Genomic DNA, 12,630 nt, shown 5'->3' with positions numbered 1-12,630 from the left:
CCACACGGCTATTAGTTCTTTCCTGTTGATGTGCCAGGAGACTGGTCCCCCATCCAGGTTCCTGACACCTCCTTGGTTCCCAGAGTCGCCCCCCAACCAATGTTTCCGACGCATCGGAGAACAACACCAGGCTGGGTTTCTGGGATTGAAGAGGCAGTCCCTGCGAGAACTTGTCGGGATCCGCCCACCATGCTAACTCCTTCTTGATTTGAAGAGTAATTGACAGGGAGAACTTCAAATCCTGAGAAGGACGACTCCAATTCGATGAAGAAAGAATTGGAGCGGTCTCAGGTGCAACCTTCCTAGGGAAACAAATTGCTCCAGTGAGGAGAGCGTCCCCAGCAGACTCATCCACTCCCTCACTGTGCATACTTCTTTCCCTAAGAAGGTTGTTACTTTTTCGAGTCCCGGGCTATCCTCTCCTGTGACGGAAAAGCCCGAAAACTCAGAGAGTTCATCTGGATCCCCAGATAAAACGCACTCTTGAGCGGGAATCAGACTTGACTTCTGCAGATTGACCAGAAGTCCTAAGGAATAAGTCAAATCCAGGTTTTCTTCAAGTCCTTCAGACAACGATCTCTGGAATTGGCCCTTATAAGCCAATCGTCGAGATAGAGCGAAATCCTCACCCCTTCCAGGTGAAGCCATTGTGCCACATTCTCATGATGGCCGTTAAAGGACTTGGGGGGCCGTGGGTGGGAGAGGCCAAAACACAGGGCTGAATTGGAAGATTCTTCCCCCCATCATGAATCTTAGAAACTTCCTCGAGGAAGGATGGATTGGTACGTGGAAGTAAGCGTCCTGTAAGTCCAAGGACACCATCCAGTCCCCTGGACGGAGTGCTGCTAACACCGCAGGCAGTGGTCTCCATCGTGAACTTCCTTCTTTTCGACGAAGAAGTTCAGGGCGCTTACATCCAACACCGGTCTCCATCCCCCTGAGGATTTCGGAACTAGGAACAGGCGGTTGTAAAAGCCTGCCGAAAGATGATTACTGCCACTAGTTCGATCGCCTCCTTTTCCAGCATCTGATCTACCGCTAGTCGGAGGGCTTGATTCATGATGGGGTCCCTGTATCTGGCCGTCAACTCCCTCGGGGTATTCGTCAAGGGAGGCCTTCGAGAGAACGGGATTAGATAGCCCTTCCTCAAAATTGACAGGGTCCAGGCATCTGCGTCTTTCTGGGCCCAGACTTCTGCAAACTGTAAAAGCCTGGCGCCTACAGTTGTCTGAAGGACTTGAGTCTTACTTGGGAGGTTTGATTGACTTCGTAAAAGTCCTCCCTCTTCTGTTTGGTTTCCGACCTCTGAACGAAGAGGATCTAGAGGTAGATGCCCCTCGAAAGGGTTCCTGAGAGGTCGGCTTAGCTTTCTTTGTCTTAGTCTGGAAGGTAGGGCGCGGCTTCCTTGCAGACTGTGCTAGAAGGTCCTGCGTAGCTTTGCAGAGAGAGCCTTCGAAATGTCTTGAACCAGGTGTTTAGGAAACAGCTGTGTAGAGAGAGGGGCAAAAAGGGCAAAAAGCAAAGAAGTCTCTGAGCATGTGAGACCGAACTTGTTAAAAATGAGCAAAAAAAACTGATCTTTTCTTCAAGACCCCTGCTCCAAACAGTGAAGCTATTTCGCTGGCCCCATCTCTCACCGATTTATCCATACATATAAGACACAATTCAAATCCTCCGGAGAAAACGTGTCCGGTCCTTGAGTTTTTCTTGGCTAGGACTCCGAGGGGACCAATCGAGAAAGTGAAAACTTCCAAGACTCTAAAAATGCCTTTAGAATGTGATCCATTTCATTCATTGCCCCACGTAGTTCTGGCCGAATTCAAAGCTGATCTTCTAGTGGCGTCTACTAGTGCCGAAAAAATCTGCGTCAGCTGAAGACGGAAGGCCCAGTCCCAAGGGTTCTCCTGTCCTCATACCAAAAATCCTGTCCTTCCTGAAAGCTTCGACGGAGGGAAGGCAAACATTGTTTTCCCCGCTTCCTCTTTAGTACGCATCCATGAACCGAAACTCTTGAGCGCTCTCTTATAGAAAGAGTCGGCTTCATTCTCACACACGAAGATCCTTTCGTTGCTTTCGCTGTGGAGAAACAACGAGTGTGGAGAAGGAGCAGCGTAGGGCTCAAAGACTCTCCGAACTCCTGAAGGAGAAGTTCTGTGAGCTTCTTGTACGAAGAAACTGTTGCCGATGTATTAGTTTCTTCCTCAGAGGCTTCCTGGTCTTCTTGAGGAGAGAACGGGGATGAGGATCCTTATGAGAATCCTTAGATGATTTCCTAGCTGGGGTATCAGTGCGATGAAGGAGACAAAACGTCTTGAATGAGGAGAAGATTCCAAAGTAGAAAGGCGTACAGGAGAACGACGAGTTGTAAAAGAAGGACGCTTATCGAAAATTCTTGTCTAAACTCGCATTCTCTAGAAAGACCACGTGCTATCCCTAGGGAAACTACGAGAGGGAAGAGCGCCTGCTAAGATCCTGTCGCCGATCGTGAGGAGAGCGGCTACTAGGCGCCGAGCGCCTATCTGTCACGGGCGCTTAGTGGGAATCCTGGCGCCTACCAAAGCGGCGAAACGTTGCTAAAATAGGGCGCCTTTCAGGAGCAGGGCGCTTTAGAGGCTCTTGATGCCTACGAAGCGGAGAGCGGCTGCTACGCTCCGAGCGCTAAACGAAAACAGGGCGTTCTGCGAGATCTTGGTCCTTACCAAGGGGGGGAGAACGTCTGTAAGGCTCCGAGCGCCTAACAGCAATCAGGGCGCTTGAGGCGTTCTTGACTTCTAGCAAGAGGAGACCGATCAGGAGTAGGGAGTCTCGAGAACGAAGAGCGCCTACTAGGAGAACGAAGCAAACGAGGATCAAGGTGTCTTTCTCCAGGAGAACAGCTACTAACGACGATGACGCTTACCAGGAGCAGGGCTCCTACTAGACTCTTGATGTCTTACGGGGGAGGGGAGCGAACTCCGTGCGATGAGCGCCTACCAGTCACGTTATCCGACTGCCCGACTACAGTAGTCGGAAGGAGAAGTGCGCCTACTTTCAGAAGGGCATTCCCTAGGGTTCTCTGAGAAGACGAGGAGAAGAAAGAAGAGACGGAGACGACGAACCAAGTCTTCTATGACCTGAGCGACTCTCTCTTCTTGCACGAACTCTAGAAGAAGAGAAAACAGAAGGGGCTGAGCGTCTACCCGAGGCAGGAATCCGATTTGAGGAAATATCTTCATAGTCCAAGGAGCGCCTATCCGTCGAATGGCGTCTCGACACCTCCGAGCGGGAGTGGTGTTCCTCTCGTGAAATGTTACGATGAGTAGAAGAATCCTCAAAAGAAGGAGAACGCCGATTACAAGGAGAGCGCTCTTCCGACGAAACGCGCCTCGATCTCTTGATCGGGAGAGACAAATCCTTCCTTCTACGCGATCTCGATGCCAAGGAAGTCCTCCAAGGCTGTGATCTGAGCTTGTAGGCCCGCTTAGTACTCGAGAAGGAGAGTCCCCAGGATCTTTCTTCCGAAGCAAGCTCAGCGCGAGGCGCGGGCGGGGGAGAAGGAGGGCGATCACCGGATCTCCTAGGCTTCTTTGCTTGCAAGGAAGCTACATCAGAAAAAGTCTTCTGGGCTGGACGCTAACGTACTGAAGGGAGCCTCCGCAGCCCTCTTCAACGGGCGTGACGCCTCCTTAGAGCTCCACCCACGCTTCGGCGAAGGAGAAGAGGATGACGAAAAACACTGGCGAAGAATATTCTTCTTCTTACGATCCAAGGCAGCCTGGGAGCGAACTTCAGGATCTGCCGAGGGGACGCCTGACCGGTGGGGGCTGGGGGCTCCCCCCCTAGCCCTCCTGGGCTTTCGACTTTCCTCCTCCACTGGAACTGGGAGTCTGGAAGAGGTCTAGGCCTGGATGGCACTAGGAGCCGGTCAGACGCACCCTCCACATCACTGGGTACACTGCACTTATCATCACTGACACTCCTTACCTTGCTCAGTACGAAGATTCTTGTCTTCCTTAGAAACACAAGGAAGCTTTTGAGGCCGCCGCCTCCGAAGACGAATCTACGGCTTCGGTGCGCGAGCAGGAGCTGAGACCTGGGAGGAAGGTTTTCTAAAACTACATTAATGTTAGTTTCATTCTCACTCATTCTCGACCTGCTCGAGCTCCTTGAAGAAGCTTTACGTACCCTATCCCTTTCAAGTTTCCTAATATAAGAAGAAAGAGCCTTATATTCATCTTCGTTCAAAACCTCACACTCTTGACAACGGGTTACTAAACGAACATTCATTCCCCCTACATTTAACACAGAAAGTGTGAGGGTCCACCGCAGCTTTCGGTAACCTCACCTTACATCCATCGGTCACACATACTCTAAACAAAACCGGAGTTTTGGAAACAGAATCAAAATCAGACATTACACAGGAAAATCCAGCGCAAAAGTCAATAACGGTCACAATCAGCGTATGCCAAGCCAAACATAGAGCGAATACGTCACCAAAATGTTCAAATCAATCTCCAGGCAAGCGAGAAATGAAGAATATATCGGAAGAAACGACAACAGTTGTTTATCGCTTCAGCGACGAGAAAAAAAATCTGGCTGGAGAGATAGATTGGTTTCATACGCCCGCCACCCAGCGGCGGGTAAGGTAGACCACCTGACCTACCTGTCGCGTGTGCCGCGAGATTTGAAATTCTGTCGGAACGTCGGAGACTATAGCTAAGTATATATCTGGCAGGGAAGTTCATGTACAAAACTGTTGGTGTTGGATTCTTTTTGTTTATCGTTATAAGGAACTTGGAGCGGACCTCTCTCTCGGTTCGTAACACTGAATAAGCATCAGAGTTCCACCTTAGTGTTTCCTTCTGCCTGACAGACAAAAGACAAGTGAACACGGGAACACTCAGAAAATGAATAAAGGCAGTCCTATGATTAATGGTGAGTTATAAAACAAACCTAGATCATAATGACAATGATTTTGAAAAATGATATTGTTATAATACAATAAAGTTTCATACATACTTACCTGGCAGATATATACATAGCTAAGACTCCGTCGTCCCCGACAGAAATTCAAATTTCGCGCCACTCGCTACAGGTAGGTCAGGTGATCTACCGGCCTGCCCTGGGTGGCAGGATAGGAACCATCCCGTTTTCTACTCATATATTTTCTCTTCCCCCTGTCTCCTTGCGGAGGCTGGGTGGGCCCTAATCGTATATATCTGCCAGGTAAGTTATGTATGAAACTTTATTGTATTATAACAATATCATTTTCATACAATCAACTTACCTGTCAGATATATACATAGCTGATTGGCACCCCTTCGGTGGAGGGTAAGATGACAGCTACTACTAGAATAGACAGGTAAACAACATCTGTGTAGGTATAAATTAAAACCTTGGTTTCCTACCTGATAGGTGGTAGACTCGTGGGTGTTTTCCCCCTGTAGTCTGCATCACCTCAAGAAACTTTAGCGAGATCTGTGATCTATGGCCAAGAATTCTTGTGGGTCTGCCGAAGGGGTCTTATCCACTTACTCGGCAGAGCCTGAAAGGACTTTGTCAATGGGTGCTGATCCACTTACATGACAACACACCTTATTAAGGAGCAAACAATCAATCCCGACCACCTGATCCTAACCACCATGTTAGTATTAAAAATTGCTCAGAGTTATCCCCAACTCTTCGCAACAACCGTAACTCAAACCACAATGCACAAGTACACAATAATTTAAAAAAAAATTTTCTATTACAAGATATCACAAAGAGTTCCTTACTGAAACTGAAGTGACTGACGCTTGTGCGACAACTGCACTTGTTCAGAAGAAAGTCTAGAACATATCTATATTTAAGGTTTCTATTACAAGATATCACAAGAGTTCCTTACTGAACTGAAGTGACTGGACGCTTGTGCGACAACTGCACTTGTTCAGAAGAAAGTCTAGAACATATCTATATTTAAGGATTGTTGTAAGCTCCTGTACCCAGGATTTTGCCCGCAGACAGACAAATGGACCTAATGAAAAACATTTTTCATAGGTCACACGCACGTCCTTCAAATAGTGAGCCGCAAACACAGAATTACATCTCCAATATGTCGCTTCCAAGATATTCTTCAGCGACATATTTCTCTGAAAAGAGAGAGACGTTGCCACTGCTCTCACTTCATGAGCTCTTACTCTTAGGAGTTTTAAGGAATCGTCCGTGCAAGCCTTATGAGCGTCCATAATTACGCTCCTGACAAAAAAGGCTAATGCATTCTTAGACATAGGTCTTGATGGATCCTTCACTGAGCACCACAGGCCTTGTCTAGAACCTCCCAACTGTTCCTTTTTCTTTAAGTAAAAACTTTAATTGCCTTACTGGGCAAAGAGACCTCTCCGGTTCCCTGCCGACGAGACCCGATAACCTTTTACTTCGAAGTTTCTCGGCCAGGGTTTCGAAGGATTTTCATTCTTCGCTAAGAATAATTCCTTGAAAGAACAGATGGCTGAATCTATATTGAACCCGACTTTGTCACTAAGGGCGTGCAGTTCGCTAACCCTTTTTGCCGTTGCCAGTGACAAAAGGAATAAACCTTTTCTCGTTATATCACGAAACGAGGCCAAATGTAGGGGTTCAAATCTCTCTGAAGTCAAGAACTTCAGTACTAACGTCTAGATTCCAGTTAGGGGAGAAGTCATTCTATACTTCTTGGTCTCAAATGACCTAATCAAATCATTCAGGTCCTTATTGTTTCCCAAATCTAGGCCTCTATTCCTAAAGACGGCCGATAGCATACTCCTATAGCCCTTTATCGTGGCTACGGAGAGCTGCGACTCTTCCCTCAGAAATAACAGAAAATCAGCTATTTCTGCTACAGAGGTACTGGAGGAGGACAACTTCTTTGACTTACACCACCTTCTAAAAACTTCCCACTTGGATTGATAAACCCGGATAGTGGAAGTTCTCCGGGCTCTAGCGATCGAGCTTGCTGCTTTACTAGAAAAGCCTCTCTCGCTCTGACAAGTCTTTCGATAGTCGAAAGGCAGTCAGAGCGAGAGCGGGGAGGTTTTGATGAAACCTCTCGAAGTGTGGTTGTCTGAGAAGATCCCTCCTTTGTGGAAGGGATCTGGGGAAGTCTACTATCCACTCCAGTACCTCTGGAAACCATTCTTGAGCTGGCCAAAAGGGGGCTATCAGGGTCATTCTTGTCCCCTTTGAAGTCACAAACTTCCTGAGTACTTGCCCCAGAATCTTTAATGGGGGAAATGCGTAACGTTACCTACCGAGACCAATCTAGTAGGAAGGCGTCTACTGCTAGAGCTCTGGGATCTTTCTACCACTGAACAGAAGACTTCCAGTCTCCTCGAGAGGAACGTGGCAAAGAGGTCGACATGAGGAGTTCCCCAAAGAGACCAAGAGCTTGAGGCAAACTTCTGAGTGGAGGGTCACTCGGTATGAAGGACCTGGTTCCTCCTGCTCAGCCTGTCCGCTCGTACGTTCCTTACTCCCTGAACGAACCTCGTCAAGAGAGAGATGTTCCTCTGGGATGTCCACAACAGAAGTTCTCTCGTGAGTTCGTAAAGGGTGGGCATACGACCGTGAGTACCCCTTCCTTGCTTCCGAATGTATGCTAGAGCGGTTGTATTGTCCGCATTCACTTGAACTATTTTGTTGCAAACTAACGGTTCGAAGCTCTTTAGAGCTAGGTGTACAGCTAGCAGTTCTTTGCAGTTATGTGCCAGGACACTTGAAGAGCATTCCAAGTGCCTGACACTTCTCTCTTTCCCAAAGTTGCTCCCCAACCTTTTTCCGACGCGTCGGAAAACAATACAAGTTTGGGCTCTGCATTTCCAGGGAAGTACCTTTGTTTTCCCTCAGTGGGAGTAACCACCATTCTAGATGTCGTTTTATCCGATTTGGAATGGGAAAAAAAATCCGAGAGTAGTCCTGCTCTTCATGTTCCACGAACTTCTGAGGAAGAACTGAAGAGGACGGAGATGAAGTCTTCCTAGGTGAAAGAACTGTTAGAGCGAGGAAAAGGGTCCCTAAAAGGGCTCAACCATTCCCCTCGCCGAAGTCCGTTCCTTCCTTAGGAAGAGAGAGACTTTTTCTAAACCTCTCGCTAGTCTCTCTTGAGAAGGAAATACTCGAAAACCCCGAGAAATCCATCCGAATCCCCAGATAGACCAAGTTCTGGCTGGGGATCAGTTGGGACTTCTCGAGGTTCACGAGTAATCCTAAAGTCTTTATAAGGTTTAGTGTCACATTCAGGTCCTCCAAACACTGTTCCTCTGACTTTGCTCTGATAAGCCAGTCGCTATAGATAAAAAGAGATATACTGATTCCTTTCAGATGAAGCCATCTCGCCACATTTTTCAAAAGGTTCGTGAAAACCTGAGGTCGCCGTCGACAGGCCGAAGCACAAGGCTCTGAATTGGAAGATCCTTCCCCCCCTTCCCCCCGTCATGAAACGGACCGGTACTTCTTCGACGAAGGATGGATCGGGACGTGAAATATGCGTCCTGGAGATCCAGAGACACCATCCAATCCCCTTGGCGAAGAGCGCCAGGACTGAAGCAGAGGTTTCCATGGAGAACTTCTGTTTTGAACAAACTTGTTCAGAGCGCTGACATCCAGAACTGGTCTCCATCCCCCCGAGGCTTTCGCAACCAAGAAAAGACGATTGTAAAACCCCGGGGAGCTTTGATCCAGCACAAGTTCATAGCTCTCTTGTCCCACATCTGATCCACCATTTGTTGAAGAGTATCTTTTTTCAACACAGGGTCCTTGTAATTGGCGGACAATTCCCTCGGAGTTGAGTCAGGGGAGGATTGTCCAGGGAAAGGAATGAGATATCCCTTCTGAAGAACCGACATCGACCAAGGATCTGTGTCGATGCGAGTCCAGGCTTCCGCAAATCCCGGAGAGCCTGGCACCTACTGGTGTTTGGAAGGAGCGCCCACTTCTACTTTCCCCTTTTAAAGGGGCGGAACGAGGCTCGACCTCTCTTCTCGGTCGTTTTCCTTTTAGGCGGTAACTCTAGTTGGAGGGCCGCCTCGAAAGGGCAAGGGCCGAACAGGAGTAGACGCCACTTTCTTTTCACACCCACCATTACTGTCTCTTCTTCCTGGAGATTGCAGAGAAGATCTTGAGTCGCTTTCTCCGTCAGCGATCGGGAAATATCCTTCACCAACTGTGACGGGAACAGAAAATCAGACCTAGGGCGAATAACAAAGCTGCTCTTGTGAGTGTGATACTGCTTTCGTCAAGAAAGCGCTAAAACACAGATCTCTTCTTCAAGAGACCTGCTCCAAACAAGGAAGAAACTTCCCCTGAGCCGTCTTGCACCGCCTTGTCAATACATGACAGAATTGCAAGGAGAACATCCGGTTCTAGCCCTTCAGGGGCATGAGCCTTCTTGGACATCAACCCCCAAGGGACCAATCTAGGAAGTTAAAGACTTCTAGAATGTGAAAAAGTCCCTTGAGGAGATGATCCAAACTCTGAAAGGCCCCAAGTAATCTTAGCCGTAGGTGAAGGCTATGTCTCCTTGGATGCGTCTACCAGACTGGAAAAGTCAGCTTCAGCTGAAGCAGGGAGAGTGAGACCCATATTCTCCCCAGTCTGGTACCAAATCCCTCTCTTGCCGGTCAGTCTAGGGGGAGGCATGCAAAAGACTGTCCTTACAAGCTCCTTCTTAGTAAGCATCCAGTTATCAAGCGATTGCAGAGCTCTCTTCATAGAAATCGTCGGTCTCATCTTCACGAAAGCCGACGATTTCGGAGTCTTCGAGCCATGGAAAACAGAGAACGAGGCGAAGGAGGAGCGGATGGCAGGGATCAATGCGTCTCCGTATTCCTGGAGAAGGAGAGCTGTCAAGACTTTGTAGTTCGACAGTCCTTCCTTACTGTGAGACTCGTCCTCTGATTCCTCTTCCATAATCGGATCAGCAGGAGAGACCACTTCTCGTTCCTGGTCTTCTTGTCCAACCATTCTCTCTATTGGGGACAAACTCCTAATAGGAGAGGGGCTAAGAGAGTGTAAAGAGCTCCTATGTTCGACTGGCTCTTCGTACTTGGCTGGCGCCTCGCGCCTGGCTGGCGCCTCGCGCTTGTCTGGCGCCTCGCGCTTGGCTGGCGTCTCGCGCCTGGCTGATTCCTCGCGCTTGGCTGGCGCCTCGCGCCTGGCAAGATCCTCGCGCCTGACTGACTCTTCGCGCTTGGCTGGCGGCTCGCGCCTGACTGGAGTCTCGCGCCTCTGAACCGTCTCGCGCCTGACTGACACCGTGCCTTGTTGAAGACTCGCGTCTTCCTGAAGTCCCCTCCTTGCGTGACAGATGTTCTTCTTGCCTCAACGCTTGGAGAGCCTCACGCTTGGAGAATGCTCACGCCTGTTTGTAACTCCGCGCTTGCAATGCGTTTCTCGCTTGTCTGACTCTCTCTTAGAGGACGCTTCTCGTCTGTAGGACGCCTCGCGCTTAGCTGTTGCTACGTGCTTGTCTGGCGGATCCATATCTTCCCACGAGTCTCTATCTGAGATCTCAAAAGATCACGTTTCGCAGGAGCCTCACTCCTGGTGGGAGAAGGAAGACGAGTCTTCTTGACCGGCAGTCTGACGTCTTTCTTACGAGGAGGATCCTTCGAAAGGACTCCTACTAGGGCGGAAAGCTGTTCCTGTACCGCCAAAATGATCCTTTTGGACGCTTCTCCTGCGTCTTCTTGAACGGTGAGAGGAAGACCTCGAAAGCGTGTTGCCCCGATCATGGGAACGGCGAAACCCTCTTCGCCTTCTTGATAGAAGGAGGTTCTTCTTCCGAAAAGCGTTCCTGGGCTTGAATCCAAACCAGGATCTCTCCAGTGCCTTTTCAGGGGCCTGGACAAGTCGAATCCTTCCACCCTCGTTTAGGAGAGGGAGAAGCGGACGAAGAGAAGCACTCTCTGAGGACGCTTTTTCGATAGCGGTCCTGAGCAGGCTGTCTATGCACAGCACCTGCTGAAGGGACGCCTGACCGGGGGGAATTCTCCACAACCTCCGTACGGCTTTCGACTTTCCTTCTCCTCTGGGCTTGGGAGCTTGGAAGAGGTCTAGGCCTGGGAGCGTCGCAGAGACGGTCAGACGCCCCTCCACAACACTGGGGACACTCACTTCACTAAAGTCACTTTCACCATCCTTACCTTTTATGGTAGCCCTTTCGGCTTTCATCCTGAGAATCGTAGCCTTCAGTTCAGCAATTCCGAAGCTGAATCTGAATGTACAGTCAGTGAGGGTCCTGTATAGAGAATCATAATTAAGAGAAGAGTTAGAATTGTCTAAAGGCTCAATAGGCCTTGTACAACTACCCGCCATCTTAGATGCCGCCCTTCTTACTCTATCCCTTTCTAACTTCTTCAAGTAAGAAGTTAGAGTCTTCCATTTCCTCAACATTCAACCTTTCACACTCATGACAGGTGTTAGAAATAGAACAATCAAAACCCCTACATTTGCGACATACAGTGTGAGGATCAACCGAAGCTTTCGGTATCCTCACCTTGCAGCCTACATTCACACACATTCTAACACAAACACTTGAATCAGACATTCTGGAGAAAAAATCAAAAAGCAAGTCCAAATCCAGTCCACAGTAGCGAATGCCAAAACAACGATCCAGGTACTTCACCAAAAGTCCACAAAAAGATGATCAATTGCTTAGAAAAGCGAATTCCAGTCAAGATGGAGGCAGCAACGATGTTGATACCACCGGCGACAGAAAATATATATGAGTAGAAAAACGGGATTGGTTCCTAGTCCTGCCACCCAGGGCAGGCCGGTAGATCACCTGACCTACCTGTAGCGAGTGGCGCGAAATTTTGAATTCTGTCGGGGACGACGGAGCTTAGCTATGTATATACTGACAGGTAAGTTGATTGTATGAAATGATGAAATAATGGGCTCAAAGGCAATTATTTTAAGGAAAAGAAATTGAAATTCTGGGACAATCAATAATGCATTCAATAGCAAACATCCAGGAAGTAATTAGCTGATTGCAGAGCGCTAGTGGATTCCAGGGTGGGTATGTTCACCAACCTGAATGAACATACCAGTCCACTGCCATTTTCTTTATTGGGACAAAAGAAAAATTGGTCGATTCATGCGCCACAAGTGGCCTATTATAAGTGGTGGGTTTGTTGTGAAGCAAATCATTTCTAGACCTATTCAGTAGCTAATTTCTTTTCATCCTCCAAAAGATCATTAAAAATCTGCGGAAAATTAATCAAAAATTACTTCTGAGTAAAGAAATCAAAAACTAATTTTGATTAAAGAATCCTACCATTAATTCCGCTAAGTCCTTGCACTAAGCATGTACAGATACTACTACAAAAAAAAAAGCTTTTCGGACGTGATCTTTATGCAGCATTAACACAAGCATAACACTCTTACTGTTAAGTTGCTCTAATGTTGAATCTTATGGATTCAAGTGCCATATAGGTGAAGGAAAAGACATGCACGTGAATTTTGCACTAAATCTAACTCACAGAATAAAGTCTACTAAAAATTCTACATATAAATTACACATGCTTGTTAGTATAAGAACCAGAATTAGATACCATAATCTCAGATGTCTTCATAACTTAAACATAAAAGTACGACACATTTATGGAACAAAAGATAAACATTTAACATACATATGAA

General features: G+C 47.9%; 1 protein-coding gene across 1 annotated transcript in view; it reads right to left on the bottom strand.

The window, feature by feature from the left end:
* LOC135227071 (KICSTOR complex protein SZT2-like) overlaps positions 1–12,630 on the bottom strand; it is a gene marked incomplete at its 5' end in the record, with an annotated part of 399,314 nt that overhangs the window by 309,557 nt on the left and 77,127 nt on the right.

The sequence above is a fragment of the Macrobrachium nipponense genome, chromosome 15 (assembly GCF_015104395.2).
Source record: "Macrobrachium nipponense isolate FS-2020 chromosome 15, ASM1510439v2, whole genome shotgun sequence".
Classification (NCBI taxonomy): domain Eukaryota; kingdom Metazoa; phylum Arthropoda; class Malacostraca; order Decapoda; family Palaemonidae; genus Macrobrachium; species Macrobrachium nipponense.
Note: the sequence above shows the minus strand (reverse complement) of the source record. Positions and strands in the feature narration are given on the sequence as shown.